This window comes from Bos taurus, chromosome 20, assembly GCF_002263795.3.
Source record: "Bos taurus isolate L1 Dominette 01449 registration number 42190680 breed Hereford chromosome 20, ARS-UCD2.0, whole genome shotgun sequence".
NCBI classification, from domain to species: Eukaryota; Metazoa; Chordata; class Mammalia; order Artiodactyla; family Bovidae; genus Bos; species Bos taurus.
This window is the reverse complement of record NC_037347.1, coordinates 62,123,285-62,137,951: the sequence shown is the minus strand read 5'-3', so window position 1 is coordinate 62,137,951 and position 14,667 is coordinate 62,123,285. Positions and strand designations below refer to the sequence as shown.

The 14,667-nt window shown below is 41.1% G+C and overlaps 1 protein-coding gene across 2 annotated transcripts in view; it reads right to left on the bottom strand.

Annotated features, from left to right (window-relative positions):
* Nucleotides 1-14,667, bottom strand: part of CTNND2 (catenin delta 2) — a 1,099,643-nt gene that overhangs the window by 176,198 nt on the left and 908,778 nt on the right. The window lies entirely within an intron of this gene.

The window sequence follows — 14,667 nt, the reverse complement described above, 5'->3', positions numbered from 1 at the left end:
CCAAGCAAAGAAACATTCATTAGTCCACTATAAAAAAGAAGAAAGTACTCTTCCATGCTGCAGCATAGATGAACCTTGAAAACATGCTGAGTGAAAGAAGCCAGTCAAAAAAGGTTATATATTCCAAGACTTAATTTAAATGAAATATTCAGAATAGGTAAATCCATAACGACAGAACACAGACTGGTGATCACTAGGACCACCAGGAGGGAGAACTGATCCAGTTACTAGGTCCAGACTTTCTCTCTGGGGTCCTGAAAACATTCTGGAACCACACACAGGTGACTGCACTACACTGTGGACGGACTAAATGCCAGTGGATCGTCCCCTTCTAAATGGTTCATTTTATGTTGTTTTGTGTTCAGTCGCTCAGTCGTGTCCATATGTTTGCGACCCCGTGGACTATAGCCTGCCAGGCTCCTTTATCCATGGGATTCTCCAGGCAAAAATACTGAGTGGGTTGCCATGCCCTCCTCCAGGGGAATCTTCCCAACCCAGGGATCTGACCCAGGTCTCTCGCATTGCAGGCGGATTTTTTATTGCTGAACCACCAGGGAAGCCCAAATTAAAGCCTATGGAGTATAAAAAGTTCCTATACAAAGAAGAAGTTTACAGGACCTGAGAGGTGACAGGTAAGACCTCCTTTCTCCAATGGTATTCCTGTCTCAGGGGCTACTCGGGTGCTTTGGGCTCACAGCTTTGCCCTTCTGAGCTGTGGTAGGTCCCCTGCTAGCCTCCTCAGAAGGATACTCAGACACTTGTCTTCCAGAGGTCTCTATCTAAGCTTGCAGGGGATCCTAGCTGAGTGCTTGAGAGGAAACAGGAGGATAATCTGTCTCAATCACCTGTCTTCAAATAGGAAGGAGCCCTGTACAATCCTAATAAACCCCAGCTTGAGTTCCTTTGTGAGTTTCTATTCCCACGGGCTCTGGCTGTGGACACTTGGCTCCTTCTGATTTGGGAAGCACCAGCCTCTTCATCTATTTCAGTTGCTCAAAAGTGACAGGAGTCAAGGACAAATGACATTTAATCAGGTTTGCTAGGCAAGATGACAGTGCTGCCTGCAGAGAAGAAATAAGTGAAGTTCCTTTATGTTCTAGGAAGAAACTTATCAGCATTTCCTTCATACGTGCTAAGGAAAAACAGCCCTTCAGGTCCTGATGAGATTCTAAGTAAACACCTGAAACCAGCTTCATCTAAAACATGAGGAGGAGGACTCACTCCATACAACAGGTCACAAGCCATGATTCCTGGCAGGCTTCACAAGGGCATGGTGCTTTTGCTTCTCTGAAATAATTATTTTTTGCGTAAGAGTCATTGGCTGCAACCACTTGACCTAAACTTGTGCAAAATAGAGAGCTCTTAGAGCCTTGAGTACCAACTGCAATGACGGTGCTTTTATTTGGCAGGGCTCTCGTTTGTTTATATAAATTAGCCTGCAATTACCAATTACATTGTCGGTCCAAAATAAGGTCAGGCCAAATGCAACCCTGGGAAGAACAGTCGTCTGGACACGAAAGTCCAGACAGGGCTATTATGGAGAATTATGGGGGATGATTAATTAGGTGGCCTCTTCCTGGGGATTGCCATTCTCACATCACATCTTTGTGCTAACACAGCTACTTTCTGGTAATAAGTTACTTTAAGAGAAACGTAATTAGTTGTTGGGATTCATTAGCCCCAGTCCATGTGTCCATGGCACAGCATCTCCTTGCTACTCGAGGGCCTGTTAATAGGGAATGATGATGTATTTGTATCTCTGTGGGGTAATAACAAAGGACACAGGCTTAGTCTGAAGTCCTGGCATGTTTGTCCTTTCACTCAGCAGACTGAAAAACCGAAAGTGAATTTATGACACAGATTTATAGTAGAAAAAGCCCAGTGTCCTGAAGAACTCGTGTTGACAGCTGTCAACCCATTAGTGTGTTACAACTATTGCTTCTTTGGCCTAAACCTTTTGGAGGCAAGAAAAGGTAGACCAAACATGCAATCTAGACAAGGGTGCCCTCTTTTTGACTTTCCTCATTTTAGTGGGTACTTCCAGAAGCTTCTGCCAGCTCAGAATAAGAATTTTCTAATAAGAATTGAAAAGAATTATTTTTACTTTCAGTAGCTTCCCAGTTCTCAGGGTCTGGAATGAGCGACTTTCTACAGGATGACAATGATCCCATCCATCACAGAGAGATGACATGGAGGTCCACGATGCAGGCCACAAGTGGTAACTCTCTGTTCTCCCCACCTGCATCTCTGCTTCCTGTGACCCCCATGTGGCCATCGCTCTCTGAGTGCTGGGGCCCCATTTCTCATTCCTGCCTATCACAGCCCCAAGGGTGATGGAGAGGAACCCAGGGATCCAGCCATCCCAGCTGTCCATCAAACGCCCTGTAGCTCACAGTCATGGACGTCTGCAGGAGGAAATCACTAACCCAGGAAAGGGGGCCCGTGAGACGTTTCTCCTCCATTTCAAATGTTCTTGGTCACCTAAGGAAGAAATGAAATTTATTTGAAACATTCTTTGTTAATTAAGGACCACATGGACTCAAGGAAGAGGATGAGGGGACCAGAAGACTTAGGCTGGGGAGGGCAGAATTGTACATCCAGCTCTTCACTCTGAATCCATAAGACGGTGGCTAGGAAGGTGTGCTCTGAACTGGTGTCTTTGGAAAATGTTATTCATGGCTCTCCTTGCTTATGTTTCTCTTTATCCAAGGGCAAGCATAACTGCATGCTGGAGATCTTCCCCAATGTTGCTGAACATGGGCTAGCCTCCACCTGTTCTGTGAACTGTACTCATCCTCTGGGCTGTTTTGTCCCAACTCTGGTAAACACTGGCTCTATTTCAAAATAAACGTCATTTTGAAAAGGGAAAGGAGAAATGATATGAAAATACATGTATTAAAATATTGGAGAGGCTTAGTATGTAAGCAAGAAGTAAAACTGCCAAGCTCTTTCTTCTTCAGTTTATGATGAATAGACTTCTTTGCTTTTCCTCCAGGGAAGCTATTTCTGATGCAATGTAATATAATTTGGGAGGCAGAAGAAGGAAAAATTATATTTTTAATATCAAGAAGTTATGAAAGATTCTAAGAAGGAACAAGTTTTTTACTTATACTCTATAACCCAATGGTTTATGTGAATAAATATGAAGCACTATTGTCTACCAATTAAATGAAAATAAACTTCTTCATTTAATCTTTTCTCGAAGGAAGTAATCCGTTCATACTAATGGAAGATTTGACTATTCAGACTCTAACAGGAAGTATGACTACTCATACTGAAAAGATAAAATTTAAGATTCACCTGTCCTTTTAAAAGAAGTCCATATTTGCAACCAAATTATAGAATAAGTAATTAAAGACAAATTTTAGCTAGATCCTGCATGTTTTTAAAATTAAGTGGATCAGAATTTTCAGAAATAAGTAATGAAAACTTTAAGAAGGAAAAGCATGATGGGGTATTTTATATAATCATTTACACTTAAGGTGAATTCAAACTCTCACTTTCTCTAGCTTAGGGAAATAAAAATAATGTTTTGGGAGAAATGATCTCTACTATTTCATGGAACATAAATGCCAGGAAGAACCCAGTGAAATTATAGTTAGTTTTCTGGGGGCACAGAAAGGTCTTCAGAAAGAAATGAAAACTGAAGTTTTTTCTCATACTTTTCCTAATAGAAAAGATAAGAGAAATGCAAAATCCTCAAGAGAGAGATAGCTTCAGGGCCACAAGATGTAACAATAAACCAACTAAAGGCAAAAAGCTTGTTCAGCCATGAAAATATTGAGAAAAAAGAAATGGCTTTCCAAGGCATGATTTAGGAAAAGCACACTGCAATTCATCCCGTTTTGTGGTAGCCTAATGGAACTCAAAGGCATCAGGCTGCTTTAATGACACTGTCCATTGCTTTCAATGGCCAACTCCATAGACTGTGTCTAGCCCCTGCTCTCATGCCTCATGCCTATCAGAGGGCTTGTTGTTTAGTTGCTAAGTTGTGTCTGACTCACCCAATGGACTGTAGCCCACCAGGCTCCTCTGTCCATGGGATTTCCCAAACAAGAATACTGGAGTGGGTTGCCATTTCCTTGTCCAGGGGACCTTCCCAACCCAGGGATCGAACCTGCATCTCCTGCACTGGCTGGTGTATTGTTTACCACTGAGCCACCAGGGAAGCCTACCAGAGGGCTTATCACATTGTAAAAAGAATAGATGTTGAGAGAATAAAACTTGCAGTCAATATAACTAACTCCTCTTGTCTGGATTCTATACCACCAAGTGACCTTCTGATCCAAGTGTGGCTTTTGAGTGGCTAGACTAGAATGAACAAAAGCACTGGTAAAGGATTAGGCTTATGGAACATCCACGGACATGCAGCCACACAGATTTCATGATCAAGGACATCTAGGCCAAACCACTCCTTTACAGCCATGGAATTTGACGCCAAGATAATGTAGCCTGGTTTCCCTCAGGACAATGGACATGATGCATCAAAGCTAAAGCTCAAATCAGGTCTCCTAATTCCAACTCGAAGGTCATTTCATGTACATTCAATGATTAGGATTTAAGATGAATAGATTTTATAAGATTCTTCTTTGTTAAGTTACTGATTTCATCAAAGTATAAGAATGAAACATAGTTCAGTAGGTAAACCCCAATTCAAGAACAAATTCACTAATTGGCTTTTAGGATTCTTACATTGCTATATAATTTCTTGAAGTTACATTAATGACAATGGAAAAAGGAAAAGTGTCCTCCTGTAGCATATTTTTATGATAACTTCCACTTGAAAATAGAGACAAAGGCTAACATTAGTTTATTTTTTTCCCTGGCAAAGAAATTAGCTTGATTTTGGTTTTATTATACAATAAATTACAATATGCTTTACACTGCTCAACATGACCTTGCTAGAAGAATGTTTTATTAAAACTTATTTCCCAAAGTGAGAACAAACAATGAAAGCCAACTATTAGAGTTTTATTATCCGCTGAATTATGTCCCTCCCAAGCTCAGATGTTAGATCTTAACTCCCAGCTCCTCAGAATGTTACCGCATTTAGAAATGGTCTTTGAAGCAGTAATTAAGATAATATGAGATTTTTGGCCTGGGCCCTAATCCAATATGACTGGTGTCCTTACAGGAAGAGGAGATCAGGATGTAGCCCCACAGAGGGAAGAGCAAATATGGACACGGCTAGAAGGTGACCACCTACAAGTTGAGGACCGAGGCCTCTGAGAACCAGCCCTAACCCTCAGAATTGGGAGACAATAAATTCCTGTTCTTTAAACCACCCTGTCTGTGGTGCTCTGTTATGACAGCCTGAGCAAGGTAATAAGGAGATAAGCCACCACCTCCTTCTGATCGGCGGGAGGCAGTGAGCTTGAAGTGTCGGGGTGAACCATGTGACGCTGGAGCCTCCATCACCAATGGAGCTGCAGAGATGGGCTCCTAAGACCCCCTAGACCCTCTGCCCCCTGTGGATTCTGTTCCCATCGTTCAAAGAGGACCTTCATTGCTGAATCAGGACTCAAGAAAACCACTCATTCTGCAGCTGAAATAGACACACCGATCAGGAGTGGAGGACTGCTCAGGTGCTGGAGGAGCAGGTGCGGTTGGACGGAGGGCGGGTGGGGTGAGTGGTGCCACGTCTGCTCTCAGCGTCCACGTGGACTCCGCCCTTTCCTTTTCAGTACCTGAGCGAGAGTACTCCATTCAGCGGCAGCTCAAGACTGGGATAAATTCAGGGCGCACGCTACAAGATTTAAACATACTTCTAAAAGCAGATTCTTTTTATTAGATGCCTGATACTGGCAAGCGGCTGAACGTAAGGTAAAATTAATAACTCCTCTTCTTTCCTGCATCTAATTCAAGAGTAAACCAGATAAAATAAATTTCCTAGGCGTTTTCTAGCCAGAGTGTGATTATCACTGGTATTACTTTGTGATGGGGTTTTCTCAAGGTCACTCCAGAATTAGCGGCACCACGGGACCAAGCGTTCATCCATTATATGGGTTAAAATGACTAATTGAGGGTCTGAGTTTAATTATACTCATAAGCAAAGGCACAGTGCAGCTCCTTTGACGGCCTTAATAACATTCCCCTGTATACAAAGATAGATGGGAAAAATTAGGGTTGTATATTGTTGTCCTTCAGGACAAGATGCTGAAGTGGGAATAGAATAATAAAAGTAAAGACATGGCTCGGCGGTACTAGGAAATGAGCTGTGGATGTTAGCAACGCCAGCCTTATGCAAATACTTCAGCTGGAGATAAAGCCCTACGTGCTTACGACTAAATGTAACAGCCAGACGGTAAGGCCCATCTGAATTGTCGTTTTGAGCAGGCAGACTTTTAAAAAGTAAAAAAAGGATACTCAGGAAGGCTTTACCTGCAGTTCATGATGAAATGATGATCAAGGACATGAAGGGATCATTAGGATGTTGATTTGTGATATTTTAAATGGAAAAACACAGTCATGCTTTGCACTAAATCCTGAAAGCATTCATTCTGTACTCAGCCTTGGGAATGGAGCGCCTTAAATGAGACTTAAGTCATGTCACGTGCTCTGCGTGAGACTTGAGAATGACTGTGGACTGTCACGTGTACATGCTCTTTGCAACCCCATGGACTGTAGCCCACCAGGCTCCTCCATCCATGGGGTTTTCCAGGCAAGAATACTGGAGTGGGTTGTCATTTCCTTCTCCAGATCTTCCTGACCCAGGGATCGAACCCCGGTCTCCCGCATTGTAGGCAGATGCTTTACCGTCTGAGCCACCAGGGAAGTCCACCAAAAAAACTAAAGAAAAAAAAAAAAATTGTCACAAACTGGAGGTCTAAAAACTACAGAACGTTATTCTTCCATAGTTCTGGAGGTTAGGAGTCCAAGATCAAGGTGTCAGCAGGGCTGTGATCTCTCTGAAGGCTCTGGGGAAGAACCCTTTGACTCCTTCTAGCTGCGGGTGGTTGCTGGCAGGCCCTGTCACTCCTGGGCTTACAGCTACATCTCTCCGTTCTCTGCCTCTGTCTTCACATGGCTGTCCTCCCCCAGTGCGCGTCTGTGTGTGTAAGTCCTCTTCTCGTAAAGATACCACTCACTAGACATAGGGCTTACCCTAATTCAGTGTGGCCTCACTTTTTTAAAATATTGAAGTGTAGTTGATTAACACTGTTGTGCTTATTTCCACTGATCAGCAGAGTGAGTCAGTGACATGTATATATTCTTTTTCATTGTGGTTTATCACAGGATACTGAATACAGCTCCCCGTGCTCTATAGTATGACCCTGTTGTTTATTCATCCTATATATAAGCATTTGCATCTGCTAATCGGAAACTCCCAGTCTGCCCCCCCCCCCCACCCCTCATCCCTTGGCGACCACAAGTCTGATCTCTGTCTGTGAGCTTGTTTCTCTTTCGTACAGAAGTTCATTTGTGTCGTATTTTAGATCCCACACATGAGTGATATTCAGATGGCACAGAATCCACCTACAGTGCAGGAGACCTGGATTCAATCCCCGGCTTGTGAAGATCCCCAGAGGAGGGCATGGCAACCCACTCCAGTATTCTTGCCTGGAGAATCCCATGGACAGAGGAGCCTGGCGGGTTACAGTCCATGGAGTCACAAAGAGTTGGTCACAACTGAGTGGCTAAGCACAGCACACATGGCATTTGCAGTGTGACCTTATCATTTAACTAATTATATCTGCAAAGACCCTATTTCCAAATGGGGTCACATTCTGAGGCTTCAGGTTGACACAGATTTGGGGGGACACTTATCCAACCTATCCTAAAGGACACTTATCCAACCATTCCATGGTAAAGGAAATCAGTCCTGAATGTTCATGGGAAGGACTGATGTTGAAGCTGAAACTCCAATACTTTGGCCACCTGATGCGAAGAGTTGATTCATTTGAAAAGACCCTGATGTTGGGAAAGATTGAAGGTGGGAGAAGAAGGGGACGACAGAGGATGAGATGGTTGGATGGCATCACTGACTCAATGGACATGAGTTTGAGTAAACTCCAGGAGTTGGGGATGGACAGTGAGGCCTGGTGTGCTGCAGTCCTTGGGGTCGAAGAGTCAGACATGCCTGAGTGACTGAACTGAACTTACAGCAACCTACAGCAGTGACCCCAGGCAAAATAAGCTTGCCCACAGGCGCAGCCAGATTGACCTTCAATAGTGAGCCTTCAGTGTGTAGTTGGTCAACACACATTCTGGCTGAAGGTGATGATTCTTCTTGCCAAATGTTATAGGAGGGTATTTCATCACATGGTGTGCAGTGAAACAATCACAGGTACATAACTGAGTCAATTTCAAGGTCTATATCACCTAAGGCCACAGGAAAATGGTTTCCCTGGAGGAATCCTTAAGCCTAAAGAGGAAAAAAAACCCAACACAATAACTTCATGAATAATTAAGTCCTAGGCTGTTCTAACATCTTTCCACATTTATTTTAAGCCATATTTGTAAATTTTTAATTAAAAATTAAAACTTTAATTGAGCAGAACAGGAACAAAAGACAAAACTTAAAAAGGAGGAGAAACAAGGAGGAAGTCAAGTGTTGCTGTGTGTGACTGGTTGGTGGGAGGATGCAGGCTATGAATTGTAGCCCTCCAGGCTCCTCTGAGCAGAGATGACACCGACCCCTGCCCATCATCCCCAGCTCTGACACCCGAGGGCCCCACCTGCCACTCCCTCCTGGAACCCCATAATCTATCATTCCTAACAACTCTCTCCTTCAACAAAATTTAAGAGAACTTTTTTTTCCCCATTTCTATCCTCTTTTCTCAGTGATGGATAGATATTTCAGGAACAACTAGGTCAGCTTTTAAAAAATTTCATTTCTTACTCCCAAAATGAATTTTAAGTGGAAAAGGTCTAAGGGCATTAGCTTTTCATTTTATATTTTATATGTGCTTAAATTTTGGCTATGTCAACGTGATATGCCATCTTCCCATGAAGTTTCACCATGCGTTTTTAGAAAAGGCAAAGCCAAGGGGGTCTTCTCTGTAGAATGTTTCCAGTGAGTGCGTTAGAAGCTTGAGACTGGTGGGGCGGACACCGCCACTGATTTTGGTACAACCGAGGAAAGGCTGGAGAAACTGGACAGAGTCTTTTAAGACATTTCAATTTGTATAAAGACTGGACAATGTGAGTGTTCTAGATCCTAGTTTACAGAGGTCTTTTTAACTTAAATTTCACTCTGATAAGATTTTGAATACTTAAAAGTGGTGCAATTTGCATCTATAATCTTTTTTTTTTTTTTTAATAAAAAGATGTACTCTTTCAGAATAGCAATTGCTTACATTTTTCACCTGGACTTCCTGTCCTGAAATGACATAAATAAATTTGAATCCTGCTATGAACAAAAGTTGAGAATAACGATATCTGATAATGATCTGATAAATTTACTTTACCTATCACACACTCCTACTGGAGTTATAAGCTACACTGAGCTAGGAAACACTATCCCAGGAAAAGAGTTTAATTTTTTTTTACATTTCATTTTCTTCATATATTCTTGAAACTGTAGCTGTAGAAACAAGCCCAAAATATGAACTCACTTTAAGTCATCAGTAAACAGATGGAAGAGTTTAAGAACTGGAAAAATAATGTCCACTCTATTATCTAGGACATGTCTTAAAATGTAGTCTTAAAAACAAAAGATACTCCTTGTACTAATTGTTTAAAATGTAAGACAGAGGTGGAGATAGGGGACTTAATTGGGGGTAGGTGACTAACTCTGTGTGGGTCTCCTGTCATCCATACTCTGGGTCTTAGCAGAGGAGAAAAGAAAGTAAGAAATAAGGGGGAAGGAGGAGACAACTGACAATTAAAGGCAAAAGGGATACTGGCCAAGTAGATGCCACTCAGCAAATGTCAAGAAGCAAATTAAAAGAACCAGCACCTGGGAGAGTGCTGTCCATTCTTTGGTTGGGTGGTTGTCTGTGTTGCTCCAGCATAGATCTATAGTCTCATCTCACATAACACTGCATTTCCCATCTGTGTGGTGTAGTGGGTGGGCATGGTCTGGATCAGGAGTCAGGATGTGGATGAAAATACTGGCTTCCTGACTTACGACACATGACCTATTGAACTTATAATATTTATGAGAATGAATGATGTATGTGAAGTAGAAGCTCCTGGACCTTGGAAGTCAGGAATTTTGTGAATAAAACTGCTCCTCTTAATTTTACATAAAAACCGGCACACTCTGTAGAACAAATGCAATTTATTGTCCTTTGTTACAAGATAAACAGGGTCCTAAGTCATATACTTATGTTTTAGCCTGATTTCATGGAATATGACAGTGGTGGTTATGACACATTGGAAAAGACTTGTAACATGCGACTTAGGCACTTTTATACAATTTAGGTAAATTTCAAGGGTAAAAAGATATGCAGATATTGGAAGGAAATGTGTAAAAAATGCTAATGATGGTTATCTCTAGGGGATGAGGTTTATGGGTGATTGTTACTTATTACTTTATGCTTGCAAGTATTTCCAGTAGTCAGCAATAAACGTGTACTACTTGTAAAGTTAGAAAAGAAACAATAAATGTCTTTAAAAGTGAAAAAAAGATTACAGCTATAAATTAATGGACCAGATCAAGGTATGCAAATGTTACATAAACTCACTACATCATCTTCTTGGGCAAATTCACTGTATCATTTTTTTACATAAAATATATATTCAGTACATAAAAGTGACTAAAAGAACAATTGCTGTAATTTTATTTTCTGCTTTAAGAAGCAGCAAAGCACCAAATTCTTTCTAAATATTGTGATAGAAAAAAAAAATGTTTCTTGCAAAGGAATAAGCCCAGATGTGATTTATAAATTGAGATGATCTGCTTATTAATTTACATTTTAAGGACTATATTCAAATCATTTTTGCAGTTCCAGGAGGACTTTTGCTGAGTGCACTGCATTATCTTTAATTTAGCTCAGTTACATGTGTTTCATGTCCTCTTGTTTTGGGGGGATTTGATTTATTAAGCCTCAGTTACATACAAATAATGATTTGTGCCATAAAACTTCTCTAACATTTAATAAGATATTGAAGCTATAATTTAAATAAGAATAACATAAAATGATGAAAATATTTCCAAAATAAAAAGCAGACCTAAAACAGCTATGGCAATAGCTCTCATAGCTACAAACCAGTGATAGTTAAATTTAACTGAATGGAATGAAACATTGATATTTACTTTTGTCTACAGGAGGTACCTTAAAAATGAAGTCTGCAGGGCAGCCCATAAATTCACAGCTCCACCTTTCATGTCACTGCTCCCCTCCCTACCTGCTTTTACTCTGTCCTGTAAAATTGCTCCCAGACACAGCTGATCATTATGTTCTCTTGGTAAAAGCTTTGCCATAGCTTTCTGTCCCTTAGAAATTCAAGTCTACCCTTCTGAGCTCTGCTTTGACAGCCCTTTATCACCTAGAATGAAATAACTATGCAAGCTGCATTTCTTAAAGTCTGCTAGGCTTGCAGATTGCCCACAGATCCTGGAGTTATGTCCCCCATGTCAGCGTCAGGTGTGTGTGCTGATCTTTCTGGCCTCAAGGAGATCCCAAAGTATTGACTGGTGAAGCCCTTTCTCTGCCTGACCCCAGTCTCATCTGGTTCTTGAAAGCTTTTGTGACCACATTGGCTGAATAAGCCACTCCTTCCCCAGTTTTTCCTTCTGTGCTATCCTGTGCACCAAGTCGCTTCAGTTATGTCCAACTCTTTGCGACCCCATGAACTGTAGCCCACCAGGCTCCTCTGTCCATGGGACTGTCTAGGCAAGAATACTGGAGCGGGTTTCCATTTCCTTCTCTAGGGGATCATCCTGACCCAGGGATCAAATCCACATATGTCTCCTGCACTGGCAGGGGGTTCTTTACCACTAGTGCCAGCCGGGAAGCCCTATATCTATACTATCCTAATCATAATACTAGGACTCACTGTATTGGTGTCCTTGTCTTCCAAGGGATTAGAAGGTTAAGAGGTTGCTATGTTTATTTTTGGTTCCCTGGTCCCTTCCTGGCACACAGCAGGCACTTAGAAGATGCCCATGGATGAAACTTCTGAAAGGCAGGAACAGCATACAAAGCCACATCTTTCATGTAAATAAAGATCTTGGTTTTGTTGAAAGAATTAAGAATGTCAATATAACCTCACATACTAAAATCTAGAAGCTTCCATCATGATATAAATATTTAAAACACTTTTTATGTATTTTTCCAACACTGGTTCTAAGCAAATGGTAATAGAATTTTCCTGAAACCTTTCATCTGCTGAGTCTTTATTTGACATATTCATTTTAGCCCTTTCCCAGAGCTGTTTTCTTCCCCTGTTAGTCCAATCTGCTCATTAATGTAGAATGATTCATAAACATATTTAAATAAGAGATTAAAAACTCATACTTCTTTAAGAAGGGAAATGTAATGGGGCAGGACTCTATGGGGTCCTTCCCAGAACAGACCCTCATCCATAAAGAATAAATTTAATCAGAGAAGTAAGAAGATGCAGAAAGAAAGGAAAACAGTCATGCAAGACAAAATAATACTTTAGCCATTAAACAAAGTCAAGGACCTTTAGTTCCTACTCAAGGACTATAGATAATATTCTAAGCCATGTCCTCTGAGCTGTTTTGCAGATATTGAAACTACCACCAGTGGGAGAAGTTAACTGTATGCTGCCCACAAGCACGTAGACCCCAGACCGGTTGTAACCAGAAGGTTGATGATGCTGACTCCAGATTACCTCACCACCAACCAATCAGAGAATGTCCATGAGCTGACCACGCCCTGCTCCTTCAGCACTCTAAGACCCCTCACTACCCCTCTTCAGGGTGGGGCACAGTCTTCAGGGCATTAACCCCTTGTGGCCACCTCTGCCTGGCAAAGCAATAAAGCTATTTCTTTCTACTCCACCCAAAACTCTGTCTCTGCCTTTCTATTTGGCACCAGTGAACAGAGGCTGAGTTTTGGCAACAGAAGGAGCTTAATGAATTAAGAGGGAAGTGAAAGAGTCACCATATTTTGATAGACCTTACTTTGCCACTTGCATGATAAACACTGAAAAGTGGGGCAAACCTTAAACCTGGTTTCATGTGGGCTAAGAACAGCCACTTAGGCTACAGGAAACTCTTTCTGAATCAGATGTCCTCCTTTTTGCTTCCTATGAGGTGGTCAGTCCTGGCTTGAAGCAGAAGCAGCACTGGTCAAGCCTCTGTGTTTGTGAACTTGGTCAGATGACCTACAAAGGGGAGCCATGCACCTTCACTAGTCTGGTTTCTTCATCTGACTTTTATCAAATGAAGCTGAAAGTTCATATATCAGTAGCCTTCATCCTTAAATCAAACGTCATGAATATATAATTGTATTACTATATAATTTATAGAGAATATTAATTGATGGAGCTAAACTGATCTTTATTAAGTATATGTCTGCAATTGGTTCTGAAGCACTTCGTTCCATGATCCTCACTGGGAACAATGACACTCTTTACAAGTCAAGGATGTTAAGAAAGGAAAACTGCTTGTAATAGTTGCATATAACCAAAATAGAAAAATGAGGTAGAAAGGGTCAGAAATGCCCACACTTTTAGCTTTGGATGAGCTATATTTCTTCTAGTAGGGCAGGAGGTTTCTTAAGGATCATAGAATTTAAGAGGTTATAAAATGGATGTCTCAAAAGTGGGGTTTAGAGAACTGTAAATTTGGCTTATGGTGGAGCCCACCCAGAGGAATCATGTCAAAAGATCATTATTTCATGACTTGAGGAAAAGCAAAATTGTTGGAGGGTTTCCTATTCCTGTCCATGAATGCAAGCTGATATTTATGGAGGCCAGCTCTCTTTAGCTCCCTTTGTGCATGCACATTCACACAAACACACACACTTCTCAAGACTGGAGGCTAAGAGTATTGTTATAAATATTCATGAGAACTTTATTATTAATGTCACTGAAGTGATTCTGTTTCTTCTCAGTTGAGACTGGTACTCACACCTAGAATCTGATCAACTGTGAGAGAAGTGGCAGCTTTGAGGCAGCCCAGCTAAAGCAACTCTGCACATTTTACTTTTGAAATACAGACTACTTGACTAGGTATCTTAAACCACATATATCCCACCATTAAGTTAAACTGGCAGAGATTCCTCACTTTCGTACAATGGACAATATCCTTGGGAACACCGTTTCTAGAGATTAGAATAAGCATACCTTAATTATTACATTCTTTTTTCTAAGAGCAAAAACTAAATGGAACATGTAAAACATCACAAGAGATTTCTGGGTGATGAGTTTTGAAAAAACACATTGGAAGATAATTACAACACATTTGCTACTTTTATTATTTAAAAAAGACATTTCACACCACAGGCCTTATTAAAGAGTTATTTTTAAGAATTACAAGCTCTGGCAGTCACACTGAAAATGTTTTAAAAATAAAAATAGATACCAGAGGCAGTTACTATGATCCCTATGTGTTTGTCATAGACTCCTCCAACCAGTTGTCTGCCTGGTTATTCTACATGCCTGATATGTCACAACACTTGTTTTCAATCAAAGAAAACTGTATTTGGTTGCACTGACAACACTTATTTATGTATTTTTTGCCTAAGATCTAAGAGAACATGTTAAAAAAGTCAAATTCTAGGGTAGGTACAGGGCAGAGGAAGATGA